At 57.8% G+C, this 16150-nt stretch overlaps 1 long non-coding RNA gene and 1 pseudogene across 1 annotated transcript in view; one reads left to right on the top strand and one right to left on the bottom strand.

Annotated features, from left to right (window-relative positions):
- The first annotated feature begins 1251 nt into the window (after nt 1–1251).
- The window catches only part of LOC140688956 (uncharacterized), a 35267-nt gene continuing 20368 nt past the window's right edge, over nt 1252–16150 (top strand). Inside the window, exon 1 of the long non-coding RNA XR_012063773.1 lies at nt 1252–1445. This is a non-coding gene — a long non-coding RNA (uncharacterized lncRNA). The remainder of the gene's footprint in view (nt 1446–16150) is intronic.
- LOC140688954 (activin receptor type-1-like) lies at nt 3379–14310 on the bottom strand (annotated as a pseudogene).

Genomic DNA, 16150 nt, shown 5'->3' with positions numbered 1-16150 from the left:
AGCAAATGAACAGATCTAGGAGTCAAATTTGTTCTTTTCTTCTACAGTGCCTTTTGGTGAGAGGTAAGAGGATGTGTCTGGGTGGGTCCTCCTCTGCCCCAGGCTGGGGTTTGGGCAGGAGCCCTGCCAGGTTCGCCATAACTTGGACCTGATCTCCCACAAAGTAACAATTATAGGTGGTTAAAACGACCTGTCAAAGTCCCTTCAATTGCCTGTAAACTATATAGGGGGGAGGAGGGCAGGGGAAGTCTCTTTGGCCAGTCAACAGTCTCTCCGGAAGCAAGGGACCAGTGTCATGGCGGTTTGTAAGGTGGCCAGGCCAACACAGCTGCCTGCTTGGCTCTTCAGCTGTGGGCTCCTAATACGGACACTTTTAAATCTCCCGTCCCTCTTTCCTCTGTCCCAGAGCCTCGTGCACAAGGTCCACCTCCTGTCTATTCCCCCTGGGCTCAGCCGCACTCCGCCCCCACCACCTGCAGGTCCGTGTGCCCAGTGCCTCTGGCCTACGGGTCCTGATCACCATCTGGGCCATCAACCACCCAAAGCTCACAGGCCAGTGATGGGCAACCAGGGACCACCCTGACCCGCCAGCTCAGACGAGGCACAGGGCGCCAGGGTCAGGGCGCCCCGAAATTGGAACCGCCTCCAGCCAGGCCAGTGGAGCCCTGTAGTCTCTGACACCAGCTGTACCGGATCCCAGCTGGGGGCCGTCCTATAGTGACCCGAGCCGGACTTCCCTGGCCCACCTGGGGGTGAGAGGTGAGTAGGCGGTCAGCTCCGGGTAGGGGTGGACTTGGAGAGTGGGGGGATCCCGCGGTGAGGAGTAAGGGGCCGGTCTGGGTGGAATTGACCCAGCTCAGGGTCCAGTTCGGATGGACCGTTTCGGGATGTTGGGGGTCCTTTGGTGAGGCATGAGGGGTTAGCTTGGGGTGTGGGGGCCAAGCTTACTACCTAGCAGGGTGGAGAGTGGGGACAGGGAGCTCGGTGTGAGGAGGAGCCCTGTCTTGGGGGTATGATGGGAGACTGGGCCTGGCTAGGGGTTGAGGGGACAGTAACGGGGTGGGGAGGGGAGGCGAGCAGGGGGAGTGGGGTTGTGTGGTGTAGTCTGACCCGGGGCGGGTCGTGGTTTTGGCTGACTTCCAGGACCTGGTCGGTGCTGGAGTGGGGGCATTGGGGGTGGAGACCCGCCCCTTCTGGCCCCGCTTGGCCTGACTCGCCAGGTCCTACACAGCAGGAGCCCGAGCCGGAGGGTGCGGGCTGCCGGCTTGAGGAGGAGCAGCGCGCCTGCGCGGACGCACAGACGCACAGGCGCGGACGCGGGAGCCCACCCAGAGCTTGTGGAAGCCGAGTGGGAGCTGGGTTCTTCTGGGCCAGCTCCCGAGGAAGAAGGAAGCTTGGGGACTGGGCCGCCGCTTACCGCCGCCTCCGCCGCCGCCGCCGGGCAGGTAAGAGGGCGCTGGTGGAGGCGTGCAGGTCGTGGTGCCGGCGGGTGAGGCCTGGGCTTCGCAGTTGGGCCTGGGTGAGGCCCAGGCCGCGGGGCCTTTCAGGACCCTGAGGCGGGCGCCCCCCTCCCCCCGTTAGTAGTCCCTGAATCCCGCGTGCGGTATTGTTTCTATTGTGGTTTGGGAAAGCAGGACACTCCCGGGAGGTGGAAAGCCGCTGGACATTCCCGGAACACCTCCAATCGGCCCTCAGGTCGTGGCCTGCTCCCGGGAGGCGGTGCGGTTACGGGTCTGCGGCAGCGGCCGCGGTGGGACGAGGTGCCCTGTGCGAGCCCCTGAATCTGTTCCCTATTTCCCCACGGCTTGGGGTGGCCTTTGCTTCCCCATGTACGCGGGGTGCAGGTTTCCCGGTCAGCCTGCTCCTGGGAGGCCGACGCGTTGCTGTCAGGGTGGGGGGGGCGGTGAGAGGAGTGTGCTCCTGGGATGGGAGCCTTTCGATTTCCTCCCATCTCCCCCGCACCCTGTCCTGGGTGCGGACTTTGTTGTCCCAGGTTCGCAGAACGCAGGTTACAGGTTAGTCAGCTGGGAGGCCGGCGAGGTGCGGTAGCGTGCCGGGGCGGCAGCAAGAAATGGAAGCAGATCTCCGCGCTAGCACGGGCAGCCCCAATCCCGCCGCCACTGCCACCCCCGCCCCGACAGACAGCGCCCGCCTTCCTGGAGCAGGCTGACTTGTAACCGGAGTCTCGCGCACCTGGGACAGCAGAGACGGAGGCCTGGACAGGCCGCGGGGGAGTCTGAAGCAAGTCCGCAGGCTTGCATAGGCAGAACCCTAATTCTCTAGTGCCGCCGCTGCCTCCAGCCTCACCGCGGCCGCCTCTTGGGAGCAGGCTGACCTAGGGACGTGCCTGGGGCAGCAGAAGCCCCCAGGCCATGCCGTGGGGGAGACGGGGGTAAACCGACCAGTTCGCCAGGAGCAGCGCTCCTCTCCCCACCACTGCCCCAGGTTCGCAGGACACTTGTTTCCATCTCAGTGGGCTACTTGTAGTCAGGCGCGGTGTGGTCAGGGGGCAGCGGTGAGGAGGGGTGCTGCCTCCCCCAGCAGGTGAACTTGCTTTCATGTCCCCTGAGGCCTATCCTGGGGCGGCCTCTGCTGCCCCAGGTTCGCAGGACGGAGGTTACAGGTCTTTCTGCTCCTGGGAGGCGGGCGGGGTGCGGTGGAGGGGGTGCGGGGGCCACCTGACCGCTACCAGCTGACCCTAACTCGCCAGCCTCCTGTAAGCAAACTGGGAAATGTGTGTCCCGTCACGGGGTGGGGGCAGCAAAGGCTGTCAGCAAGCCAGGTGTGGGAGAGATGGGAGCCTGGGGCAAATCCTCTGGCTCCTCCAGGGCAGCCCCCCTTCCCCTTCCATTAGCTCTATATTCTTGCTTGGTTTAAAAATTGTGTCAGTCTGGTGTGTGTGTAATGATGTAATGTAAAGCCATAGTAAGTCTGCTGGGAGGGAGTGGGGGAGGGGCTCAGGGTCAGACCCCAGCTCTCCCAGGCAGCTAGCATTCAGCCAGCGGGGGTCTGGTCCAAGAGACAGAGGCTCAAGGCGGCACAGAGCTGAGATGTGAGCCCGGGAAAAAAACTGATGGGCCTTGGGTGTCTGGGGCTTGTGCCAGATACTGAGCCTGGCAAGGCAGGGTGTCTACTGAAGGCTGGACAGGGCCCTGTGCCACCCTGGCAGCTCTGGCAGGTCTGACTGAGGGAAGGGGGTAAAGTGCAGGCCCAGGCTCTGGGCCTGGGACTGGGGTTCCCTGGCTTGGCCACCCTGGCTCTGGAGCCTCTTTTGCATCCTGTCCTGGGGATGGTAGGGGGTGCGCCCAGGGCGCAGGGGTGGGGAGGGAGCGAGGCGTCAGGGAGTCTGCTGCCCTGAACAGGCCAGACGGCGGGGGATCAAGTTTCAGCCCAGCTGTATTTTTGGCTGGATGGGCTGTGGGCCCGAGCTGGGCAGACACAGCTGCCCATAGAGGGGCACCCTCCTCCCCAGTACACACAGTCATACAACCTCTACCCAGACAGGCCACCATCCACCGCCCACCCCGCACACACTGCAGGAGGGGAGGCAGCATCAGGCCCGTGGCTAGTGAATCACCTTGGGCTTCTGGAGACCGTTGCTGAGTTTCTGTAGGGTTTCTTGATCTGCAGCGCGGTGAGGCGGGCGGAGGGGTTGGGGTATCAGCACTCCCGCATCATCTGACCCAGGCCTGAGAGGACCTGGAGGGAGGGAGAGCAAGGCAGAGGAGAGGAAGCAGAGACATGGATCAGGGAAGATGGAAAGGAAGAAGCGAGGAGGATACCTGGTAATGGGGAGACACGAGCAGGACAGAAAGGATGAGAAGAGGGAAACGAGAGTGTCGAAAAGGATGGGGAGAGGAGAGACAGATGTGGTAAGAGGGAGAGTGGAGGGAAGCAGGCAGGCAAGGATGTGAAAAGAAAGAAAGAAATGGAAGAAGAAGGGAGTGGAGTGAGGAGGAGATGGAGAAAGGCAGACAGGATGGAAAGAGAGCTGTAACTCAGATCTTCAGGGACACCTTTTGGTGAGTACCCACCCCCACCTCCACCAAGATCCAAGAAAGAGGAGATCTGCAGGCCTTGGGGCTCCCACTGGACCCCAGTGCGGAAGGTAGTGGCTCCCAGCATCTCCACCTGGGCCCAGTGAACACTGGGAGAATGGGTGGTGGGTGCTGCCCTTAAAATATATGTGTCCAAGAAAGAGCCCATCCCAGGAAGCTCAGTGGTCCCAGAGGGAGCCAGCCTCACCTCCGCCTCAGAACTCCAGCTGTGGCTGGTTCCTGAGAGGAAGTGTATGTGTGTGCATACAGGAATGCATATGAGTGGCTTTTTGTGGATCTGTATGTTGTGTGGAAATGTACGTGTGTCTACGTATACATATACACGTGTATGTTTATTCATTCTTTCCATAAACATGTTTTGAGTACCTCTTGTGTGCCAGGCACTGTGACAGGTAACAGGGATATAAGGGTCAGCAAAGGGGACACACTCTCTGTCTTCAGGGGGAACAGTCTGCATACACGTGCACCTGTGTGTGCCTGTGTGTATGTTTGTATAGAAGCGTGGGCATGCCTGTACGTGTATATATACGTGTGTGTGTGTGTGTGTGTGTGTGTGTGCGTGCCTGTCCTGTATAAGATGTGGTTTTGAGAACAAACAAAAACAAACAACAAAAACTTCAGGGCAGGAAATGTAGCAGAGAGCCTCTGACTTTTCAGGCAAAGTAAATGGTTCTGAAAATCCCAGAATAATCCAAGGGTCCCTGGAGGTCCACAGGCCAGGGACGTGGAAGAGAGTACCCACAGGGGTACCCTGGAACCTATCCCCTAGAATCTATCCAGGTGAAGCAGAGGCCAGACAACAGGTTCCTGGCCCAGAAATCCCAGCTGTGAGCCACCACCCCAGGCCACCCCAGTGTCCTCCAGAGGCCTCACTGGGTCTGCAGCCAGTCGGTTGGGGATGGTGGGAGTCTGCTGGTCAACATACACCACCTTCTTCGTGTCCTCGAAGCTGGGATCATTGGGCACCACATCATAGAAGAGTGGCCTGTAGTCCTCCACGATGCCTGGGGATAGAGGGTGACGGGACAGTCACTCGGGATCCCAAGAAAGCCCAATACCACCCAGAGGAGAGCCTTGCCCACCCTCTGTCCTAGGGTCCAGGTGAAACCATGGCCATGCTACCCCTGAGAGGGACACCATAATATAATAAATATATTTATAAATAATAATAGTTACTGCCAGTTATTTTACATTCACCATATATGTTGGACGTTGTGCTATAAACACTTTACACACATTATCCTGCTAGTATTCACAGCAACCCAACGGGTGGGTACGATTTCTACCCCGTTTTACAGGTGAAGAAACCGATGCTCAGAGAAGTTGAGCCCAAGGTTACCCAGCTAGTAGCGGCAGAGTAAAGACCTGACCTCACCGTATTCCTAGGCCAGTCTTTTCCCCACCCAGGGCCCAGGTACTGCTCCCAGGCCCCAGCTATCACAGATGCCCAATAATACGTTTACTGAACATTTACTATGTGTCAGGCCCTGTCCTCACTGCATTGCATTAAATCCTCACAACAACCCTATGAGGTAAGTAATACTATGAGCCCCACTTTATAAGCAATGACATTAAGACCAGAGAGGTTAAGAAACTTGTCTACAATCCCACAGTAGTGAGTGGCAGAGCTAGGGTTTAAGAGCAGAAAGTCTAACCAAAGCCCATGCTCTTGACCTCCAAGCTCCATTTAAGGGAGGGTAGCCGGCCGGCTGCTGCGTGAGGATGTGGAACGAGGAAAGAGGGAAAAAATACGTCTCCTAAGAGAAGGAGATTTTTTGCAGGTCCAGATACCATCCACTCACTCTTAGCGATAACACAGGACTCTACTGACCCTTCAGCAAGAGCACAGTCCTTAGCAGGAGCTTCCTCAAAATGATGCCTGCGGAGCGGCAGAGGGCTGGGGCAGAAGCAGCCAGACCCCAGAAAAGCACCCCTGGCCCCACCTTGCTTCCCAGCCCGAGGCTGGGGGCCGTGGCCACACAACCGCAGCCGGTGGAGCCCGCACCAGCTGTGCTCCCCTGGCGGGCTTCCAGGCCAGCCCCTGTGCTGCTCCAGCCCTAGTCAGTGCTGCGCAGAGGCCTGAGCATGTCTAATGGGCCTTTAATCAGCGCGGGGCTGACACCAGATTACAGTGTTTATAATGCGCCGCAAATCTGTGTGGGGCTGACAGAGCTCCCCTACACCCCAGGAGCCTGCGGTCGGCCTCCCCCACAGCCCCTGCCGGCCCAGCCTTCCTTTCTTGCCTGCAGCCTGATCCAAGGGGCCTCGGCCCCTTCCAGGTACCCCCTGCCCCAACCCCAGCCTCTAGAGCCGACCCTGGGAGTTCATGTCTGAAGGGGCAGGAACCTGAAGCCCGTCCAGAGGGTGGTCCCCAAACTGTCAGGACTCCCAGTGGCCCCTGCCTGAACAGCCTCCACAAAGACTGACCAGCCTCCCCACCTGGTCCAGACGACCACCCATCACCCATCCACCCCAGGGCCAGGAGGGCACCAGCCACGGGGCTGTCCCCTGTATGGGGCCATCAGGAATGGGGTCCCTCTGCCTTCTGCCAACCCCTCCAAATCAGAGTCCCCTGAGGCACCTACAGTAAAAACTAGGCAGCAATAAACAAGCAGTGCAGGCACTGTTCTAGCCTGCATTTTTATGGTCCAGGAAATCAAGGGCCAGAGCCGTGCAGCAGCACAGGAATAAAAAGCGCTGGCCCCAGAGTCAGACTGCCTGGTTTCAGACCCCAGTGCTGCCTCCAGGGAGCTGTAATTCTGTGCCTCAGTCCCCTCATCTGTAAAATGGGGGTGATACTGTGTCAGGCATTCATTATTACAACAATAATTGCAACTGATATTTACTGAGCTCCAGAACAGCTCCAGATACTGTCTTAAATAACTTATTTGGATCATTTCAACAACTAGAAATTATTTTTATTCTCACTTTACAAATGAGCAAACTGAGGCACAGAGAGGTTAAGTACCTCACACACGGTCAGCGGCAAAGTCAGGATCTGAACCTAGGCCATCTGATTCCCTCCAGCCCATGCTCCTGCCCACTGAGCAGCATCACCCCCCCGCCAACACAGGGTGGCTCAGTAAGATGCTACATGTACCCAGCATAGCATCTGGCACATGGTTTAAAAATATTCAATAAATGTTAGCTGCTATTAATAGTTCTATTATTATCACTTACACAAGATTTCACAGCCAGAATCCGACTCAAATGAACCTTAAAAGGTCACTACCCTGACCCAGCTGGAGAGTGGCAGTAAAGGGAATACAGGAGGTCTGACCACAAGCCCCTCAGGCCACAGGCACCAGCCGTGGCAGGAAGCCCTATCTCCCAACTGCCTGCCTGTCTGTCCGCCTGCCCTATTCCCCTTTCCCCACCCTGCACAGGGTGGGCCCTTACCACTGACAATGGTCCGGCGGGCAATCTCCCACAGCACCAGGCCAAAGGCCCAGATGTCCGTCCACTTGTAGGACTCACAGCAGTCGGTAGGGATCTGCTCTTCCAGCACCTCCGGGGCCATGTACCGCTTGGTGCCCACTCGTGGGTTGTTGCCGACGTCCAGGTAATCGCTACCCTGGGAGTGCATCACAGCCAGGCCTGTGGGTACCGGGCCTGTCACTCCTGCCGTTCACCCAAGCCCACAGACAGGGTGGCCCCTGGGAGGCTGGGGTCCAGGGGGTGAGGTGGGGATGCACTGAATCAGTGGGACATAGAGGGGCCGTGAGATGGGCTGGGAGACAGCAGCCGCAGGGAGGCTAACTGTCCCAGTTACACTTGGCTTGTGTGGTGCTCTCGTGATGCAAGAACCCAGGGAGATATGAGTAGGCAAGGCAGGCATTATTATGCCCTTTCCACAGAGCTGAACGCCAAGGCCTGGTGACAGGGAACGATGTAGTCAGGATGAGAACCAGGTTGCTGGCTCCCTGCCCCTTTTTCCCAACTCCTGGAGCAGGGTTAGGCTGGTGGAAGGAGTCTGCGCTTCAAACGCATGTTAAGGCAACTTGTGTGGCTCTGGTGGGGGTGAGATGAGCCCACACACAGGCCTGTAAGTTTGAAAGCACCCATCGGTGTCATCATCGACGCGAGGCACCCAAACAGGCAAGGGCAGAACCAAGTGCAGAGGGAGAGCGCACGAACCCCGCCCCCAGCGCAGGGCCCACCCCTCCCGGCAGCTCAGCCGGGTAGGCGGGCGACGCAGCGCTGCAGGTTGCCCTTGACCAGCACGTGGCGGCTCTTGAGGTCGCGGTGGGCGATGGCCGGCTTGCCCTGCGTGCCGAAGACCTCCACGTGCAGGTGCGCCAGGCCGCAGGCCGCGGACGCCGCCAGCCTCAGGGCCCGCTGGGGCTCCAGCGTCCGCCTCTGCGGAAAGTCGTAGAGCGAGCCGTGCTCGTGGTGGTGCGTGAGGAGCCACCGCTGCGTGCTCGAGTTGCGGGAGGTCATGTCGGAGGCGATAAGGCCTGTGGGCCGAGGGGCAGGGGGCTCACCAAGGGGCTAGGGATGAAGGAGGCTGGATGGGTCAGGGTCAGGGCTGGGGTTGGGGACAAAGGACGGACTAGGTCAGAGAAAAGCTGGGGCTGGGGTGGAGGCTGGTCTGGCTTAGGTCAGAGAGGAAGCTGGAGTCAGGCTGGGGCAGAGGGCCGGCTGGGTCCTTGAGTGTTAGGTCAGCGTCCAGAGGGGTGTGGTGGTGGTCCAGCCAGAGTGCGGGGCGATGAGAGCTGTGGGCCGGGCCTAGCCACCCCACCCCCACCCCAGCCTTGCCTAGGATGTTGTCGTGTCTGAGCAACACTGTGTTGCAGATCTCAGTCTCCCAGAACCAGGACTGCTCATCCCCTCGAGGAGAAGATCTTGACGGCCCCACTCTCACCATGCCACAGGCCCCACCACACCTCACCATAGCGGCCCTCTCCTGATCCGGAAGAGGAGGGGGAGGGATACATGCTGGGCACACGGAGCCCTTGGGCACAGTAATCCCCAGAAGAGCCCCCCACTGTGATGCTGCACTGACTCCATCGGCAGAACCTCTCTGAAGCTTATGTTTAACTTAATCCAGACCCAAATGTAGCTGGCAGACCACCCCCGTTTGCCTCCTGTTCCACCCCAGCTCTGGCAGAAGGATCTGGCACTGACCCATCTCCAACCTACTCCCCACCCAGCAGAATTCCCATTCTGACCCATTCTTGGCCTGTGACTCCGGAGGCCAAGACCTCCCTTACCCCTCCAAACTCATGGAAGCTCTTGGTTCCCATGCCCCAGGCTCACCCACTGTTCACCCACACACTCCACCAGGGCAACCTGCCGCGCCACTGTCCTCTGCACCAGGAAGGGGAGCCCTGAGCCACTGCCTGTGGTGCAGTCACTGTCCAGGAGGTCCTGGGGGTACCGAGAGGCCGCTGAGGCAGCACACACCCACCCAGCCCATTTCCCCCTCCTCAACCTGGGCCCCACGGCTGTGTCTCTCCATGCTCCTCACTCACCCACCCCTCCCCTCCAGCGCCCAATCAAATCTCTGAGTGTCTGTGATTGTACCTTTCTCGGCTACCTGCCACTCTGTACCCCTCTGATTCTACGGCTCCTGTCCCCCTCCCACCACCCTGCGTCCAGGTTCCCCCAGGCCCATACCCCAACATGCTGTCCCCCAGTTCGGATGCCTTCAGGATGAGGCTGGACTCGCTCAGCTCATTGTTCAGACCCCGATGCTTCTCCTGCCTCCACCGGACGTGCCACAGGCCCAGGGCACCCAGGGCCACAAGGGCCAGCATGGCCAGTACGGGGCCCAGGATCAGAGGCAGCTGGCCATCTTCTTGTGGCTGTTCCAGAGGAGTTCAGGTGGCTGGCGAAGGAGGGACACAGAGGCTCAGCTTCCACCAGGCCAGATGCCCCCCACCTTGCCACTCTGCCAGTCAGATCCCAGGGTCCTTCCTCCCCCACCCTCCAGACCAGAGCATGAGAGGCAGGCAGGGGCTTCTGGGCAGCAGGACATACCCTCCAGCACCAGGGACACGCTTTGGTCACAGAGGGCGCTGTAGCAGCAGTAGTGGTTGGCGAACTCGGTGGGGCGCCCCCTGCAGAGCTCCTGGTGCAGATTCCCACAGCCTCGATGTTCCTGGGGGTGGGACACCCCCATGATAGAATCTAGGGGGACACGTTGTGAGTCACAAAGCCCAGCCCCTTATTTTAGAGAAGAAGGGGACTAAGACTCAGACAGGAGAGGGAGCGTGTCCAGGGTCAGACAGTGGCAGTACCAGTAGTACAGCCTAGGTGTCCAGACTCCCAGTTCAGCGCTTTTTCGGCTCCATCTCCCAATCCGGGGTGGCAGCCTTTGCCTAAGCCCTCGGGACTGTAACAACCATACAAAGCTTGGACAATAAGTGCGGAGTCATGCCAGGTATGAAGGAACCTCTCTGCACCCTCATCAGAGTATAAGATGCCCGCTCTGAGCCACTCCCTGGCCCCCTGCTCTCTCCTTGCTGTCCTGGGAAAGGGTGGGGGTAGGGCCAATGAAGTGGAGGGGAAGTGAAACATACTTAGACATTGAATGTTTGACCGTCTGTGGCTGGTTAAGGTTGAACTTTTCCAGAAGTTTGGTGGAGAGTGTTAGGGGAGTAATTCTGAACTGTGACAGTCCCCATCCCAGGTCCCAAGCCAGCTAGTGCTTCAGAAGCCACCTCTTTCTTCATTTCTGAAAGGTTTAGAACAAGATTAGGGCTGCAGCAAGAAGGACTGAGGTCAGACTGCAAGAAGGACTTTCTGAATGGTAGAGAGTGTGCAGGTGGATCCCCAGGCAGGGGCAGCTGACATGAGGGAGGGGGAGTGTCTTCTGGTGTGATATGGTCAGGCTGGTAGGGCTGGGCAGACGGGCACATAGGCTGCAGAAGGCCCCTAGTCTAAGAAGGGTGCCCAATGAAGATCCACGATGCTGAGGTCTGAGGGCAGGATGACTAGGGGGTGTAGGGGGGTGCTTTGTGGGCCTCTCTGGCTGGTGGCAGCTCTGGCCTTCCTAACTGGGCTTCCTCTGCCCCCAGAGGCCCGGGCTGGGGGAGGAAACGGAGCTGTGTCCCCAGCCTCTGCCTGACCTCCGGCCTCTTGCGCCTCCCAGAAGGCAGTGAGGACTCCGGCAAGCACTCTACAGTGGGACTGGTGGCTGGAAACAGAGTCCCGGACAAGCTGAACTTGTCCACTGGGGTAGGGGCAGGAATCCATCCTTGGCAGCCTTTACTCACAAAGCAGCTTAGGAGAGGGTGTGCAGCAAGCAGGAAAAAGTGGGTGACAATAAGAATGACAGCTGGCATCCTTCTAGGGTCCTGTGCTTTCACTTCTCTTACTGTGCCCCAGCTCTCCCCCTTACCTACTTTATTAGGCAGCAGAATCACCTAAAGTGCTTCATTAGAAATGCACAGTCTTTGGTTTCACCCCCCCACTCCAGATTCTGATTCGGTCCATCGGGACCAGTAAGAAACACATATTTTTATAAAGTTCCCCAGGTAATTCTGATCAGTTCATGTGGGTGCCGCACTTTGAGAACCGGGTCCTACACAATGCTGACTTGTGCTTTCATTTCACTGGGTAGGGCCCTGCTGGGTGATCCGGAGTGCAGCGCAGAGGGTGGGAGTCTCACTCCCACTCAGGGATACACCCCCTGCCCCCACGACTCTCCTGGAGACCCAGACAGACAAGGCTAAACACTGGAGCCAGGGACTTGCAGACACTACGGAGGGAGGGTGGGGCGAGGACATTGTTCAGGCCATCTCCAGCCTCTGGGGCCCAGGAACAGTGCAGGGAGGGCCTGGCACCATGTGCAGAATCCACCTCTAGTTCGAGCCCGGGAATGTGGTGGAGGAAGTTGTGACTGTCCAGTTTTTAACTGCGCCCAGCATCAGGTTACGTACAGGAGGTTGCTGAGTCCAGACCAGTCCCAGCTCGGAGCTGACCCTGCACAGTTTGCCCTCAGACCTGACTCTAGCACAAACAGACAGACTCCTGGGGACGGCTGGCATCCTTTTACTTCTAACCAAACTTCCTGAAAGGTCTCCTGCTGACAGAAGCATCACAGTTTTTAGCCAGAAATCACAAATGCTGAACTAATTTCAAACACGAACCTACCACTGTGAAGACCTTAATAATAAGAGTTATCCTAACAGAATCGCTTTGCTGAACACCTGAAAGTAACATTGTAAATCAATTACAATTCAATAAAAAATAAAATTAAAAAAAGAGTTAACCTTCTCTGAGTACCACTGATGTGCTAAGTAAGTACTGAACTTTGACGGCTGATCTCATTTAATTCTCATGACAATCCAATGGAGAAATGGAGGCTCAGGGATGTTAGGTTTCTTGCCCAAAATCACCATGTGTGTCTTGATCAACTTAAAGTGCTGTTAATAAATTCTTGCTTGGTCATCTTATTCCTCCAGTTGTTTGGTGTTAGGTTGGTCCCAATAAGGAGGAAAAAGGGCAAGTGGGGGCTGCATGAACAGACTGCTGTTGTCATCACCAGGCACTCAATGTGTGTTTGTTTAGAAATCATCTGTTTGCCGTAGGCTCAGCCTTAGTTGGGGAGAACTGAAGTAGGGGTGTGCTTGGAGGGTGGATATCAATCTCTTTCTCCCCGGCCCACCTGAGGGACTGATATAACCGGCTCCCATCAGCAGCGGTGGCTCAGCACAGCGGTGACTGTCACAGCTTGCTCTGCACATCAGCAGATTTTACCCAAACAGCACTCGATCCGGACCAGACTGAGCTGCTCACCCTGCGTTGCCCCTTACCATCACGTAGCACCTTATGTGCATCACTTCATTAGCCCTTCACCGCAGTGGGATGTAGCATCACGTCTGGATTTTAGGATCTCAGACAGAATGCAGAGGCAGAAGAGTATAACACAGAGGTCAGGTTGTGGTCTCTGGATCATATAGACCTGGGTTCAAATCCTGCTTCTACCACTTAGGGCTATGACATTGCAACAAGTTACTTAAACTTTCTGAGGCTTAGGCTTCCCTATGGAAAAAAAAGAGAAGAATAATAGTGCTCTTTTCATAGTTGTAATAAAATTATGCAGCAGAGTATTAATTGACTGGTATACAGTAAGCACTTATCAAATGTTAGCAAAACCTCAACCATCTATGGAGCTTTGGACGAATGATTCAAGTCTGAATCTCTTTCTTCTTCTGTAGGATGGATATAATAACACCTCTTCTGCTAGATTGTGGCCAGGATCACACGAGAGAAATATATCTAAGTGCCTATATAATAAGTACTCAAAAAATGGTGAGAGGTTATTTATACTCAATAAACCTGATGAGATGAGAGGACAGGTACCAGGACAAATAAACAGTAAGGGGTCAGAGATGTTGGACGGACCCTGGCTCAGCCAGGAGCTGCCCACAGAGAGAGGGCGAAAGCTGCTGTCTGCTATGCCTCTGTCCTTGGAGAAGAAAAGAGGAGGTGGGTGAGCAGTCCAGAGATGGTGTCAGCACAGCACTGGCCTCCAGGGCAGACTGAAAACCTGGGGTCCCAGCTGGAGGGAGACTGGGAACCCCTCTGACCTGGATCCTGAAGGAAGTCCATGGTCTGGGGATCATTTGACCACAGCGGGTTGGGGGCGAGGTTTTGGGGAGGGAGTTATACTGTCAGATTCCTTTAGCAAGAGCTACAAGGGCTGGTCTGGGAAAGGTGGGCTTCAAGGGGAGGTTCAACAGCGTCGTTTAAGTGGACACCCATTCCCAGGTCAAGCCAAGTGCCTGGAAGGACATGTGACCCCCGTCTGTCTCTGCAGGTGAAGTAGGGCAGGGATCCTTCTGCCTATTTCACAGATGAGGATGGGAGAACAGAGAAACTAAGTGACTGGCCCCGGGAGCAAACAACAGTCCGGCTTCGGTCCAGCTCCAGCCAGTCTCAGGTGCGGTGATGGGCGCAGGGTGAGGGGCAGCTTGCACTATGAGGAGCTGGGACTGACGCTACGGCGACTGCTCTGAGGGGCTCTCTGGGGTCTGCGGCCGGGAAAGGCCCACTGGAGTGGGAGTCAGCCTCCCCTCCCCACCACCAACCCCGCTGCGGACTTCGACTCACCTCTGGGCCTGCCCTGCCGGCGTCGGGGCGCGAGTGCGCAGCGGGCGGGCCTCCTCCCCTCCCCGGCGGCGGCCGCGCTGGCCCGAAGGGCGCTGGGCAGCGGGCGGGGGTCCAGGGCCCGGGGGCCGGGCGCGCCCCGGGCGAGGCTGGGGTCGGGGAGGGGCTCGCTCGGCGCGGCCGGCGCGGCGGCCTCCCGGGACTGGGAAAGGGGCGGGGCAAAAATGTTCCTCCTTCCAGCGTCTTCCTGCCAGGCCCGGCTCCACCACTCCCTCCTAATAAGCCGTTTCCTATTGCCCAGCTAGCCGACGGCCGCCCGCCCGCCCCTCGCGGAGGCTTGGGGCCCGCACCCTCCCCCGCGCGGCTGCAGACCCCGAGGGCGGCCTCCCCGTCGGCCGCCCCGGCTCAGGCTCGAGGCCGCGCCCCTGCCCCCAGCCTCCGATACCCGCCTCCCCGAGGGGGGCGGGTCTTCGTCTCTGGCCGCGGGGGGCTGGAGGGGTCCAGACTCAGAGTCGTGGGGTCCAGAGCCGGGACTCGAGGCACCATCGGGGTCCGGTGAAGGCGGGGGGCGGGGGAGGTGGAGGCGCTCCTCCCGCTCGGAGCCAATGAGGGGCAGCCTGGAAATCCCGGACTGGGGAGGGGGTGGGGGGTGGGCACCGAGGGAAGAACGTGTTGGGAGGACAGAATGGAGAAATTACCTGTTCTCCCACCCAAAACCCTGGGTCCGGGTCCGGGTCCGAGGCCTGGGATGCTCAGCAGCAAGAGCAGAGCCGGGCTGGCAAGGACTGAAATATTTTGGCTCCGCCCTCTCCCCTCCTCCCTTGGGGACTCCCCACTTGGTCCAAATCCTTCAGCCTCCTCCCTCCCGCCCCTTCACCCCCTCTTGTCCCTCCCCTCTTCCTCAGCTTCTCTCTGCTCAGCGCTCAGTGCAGGGTAAACAGGCCCAGATGGGGCATCTCTGGGTCAGCGGTGACAATCTGAGCATAGCTCAATGACAGGGACGTCTCTCTCCACCGTGGGCGTCCAGAATGGAGGGAGAGGCTGGAAACTGCCTCGGATACTGCCTTCTTCCAAGCCGGCCCCTCACCCCACCGGATGGAGCTTTAGAGATGGGGACCCGGAGCCTCCCTTGGGACACTGCTAGGACAAGCCAGACAAGGCGAGTTGGGGAGGGGAGCAAAACGGCTTCTCCCCCAGACAGAAACAAGTTCTTCCTCCTGATGCCCTCGTGTGGGATGGGAGCACTGACAGCATCGTCTTGCTTTGCTCTAACCACTGTGAGCACCCTGAAGGCAGGACTCTGCTTTATCTCTAGCCTTCAGGTTATCCACAAAGACTTTGAAGTCTGGGAATTCAGACAAGTGACACTTCTCTGTGCCTCAGTCCCCTCTCTACTAAATGGACAAATGAAGTAGTGCCAGCCTCAGGGTTATTGGGAGAATGAAGGGACATGATGCTTATCTCAGTTCATAGCAAAGATGCGAGCTGGCTGAGTCTGGCACAGGAGATGCGCTCCGTGAAAGTGTTTAATTAAATTCGTAAATGGAAAGGCTGGGAAGCTGATGGCCTCAGAGCCAAGTGGAAAGATGCGGATGTTAAAAGCAGAAACAGACTTCTAAAGTGTCTTGCTCTAGTATGGGGATGCTCTAAGATGGGCCAGGACATCCCCCTTTAACAGTAATAGAGGCTGGGGGAGACAATGACTAAAGGCTCAATTGTTGACTGACCTCACTTCCTCTGCTGAAACCCTCCCCAGCCCCCACCAGCAGCTGCTTCACAACTTGTGAGTATTGTGAATTCCAGAACTAAGGCACACCCAAATTTCAGTGTCAGGACAGAACTGTGTCCTGCAGCCAATAGGAAGTACTACGGGATTACGGTATCTGCTCTTTCAGTTGATAGTGGCCACTTCGGCACTCTATTAGCTGCAGAACTGGGAATGTGGCTGTGTGTCCATCTTTCATACCCACTCTCCCCGCTGACTTGCTATGGCTTCTGATAAACTCTTCCCAATCCCAGTCCTTGGATCTCTG

The sequence above is a fragment of the Vicugna pacos genome, chromosome 24 (genome assembly GCF_048564905.1).
Source record: "Vicugna pacos chromosome 24, VicPac4, whole genome shotgun sequence".
In the NCBI taxonomy this organism is placed as follows: Eukaryota; Metazoa; Chordata; class Mammalia; order Artiodactyla; family Camelidae; genus Vicugna; species Vicugna pacos.
The sequence above is the reverse complement of the archived record's forward strand: the minus strand, read 5'-3'. Positions and strand labels throughout refer to the sequence as shown.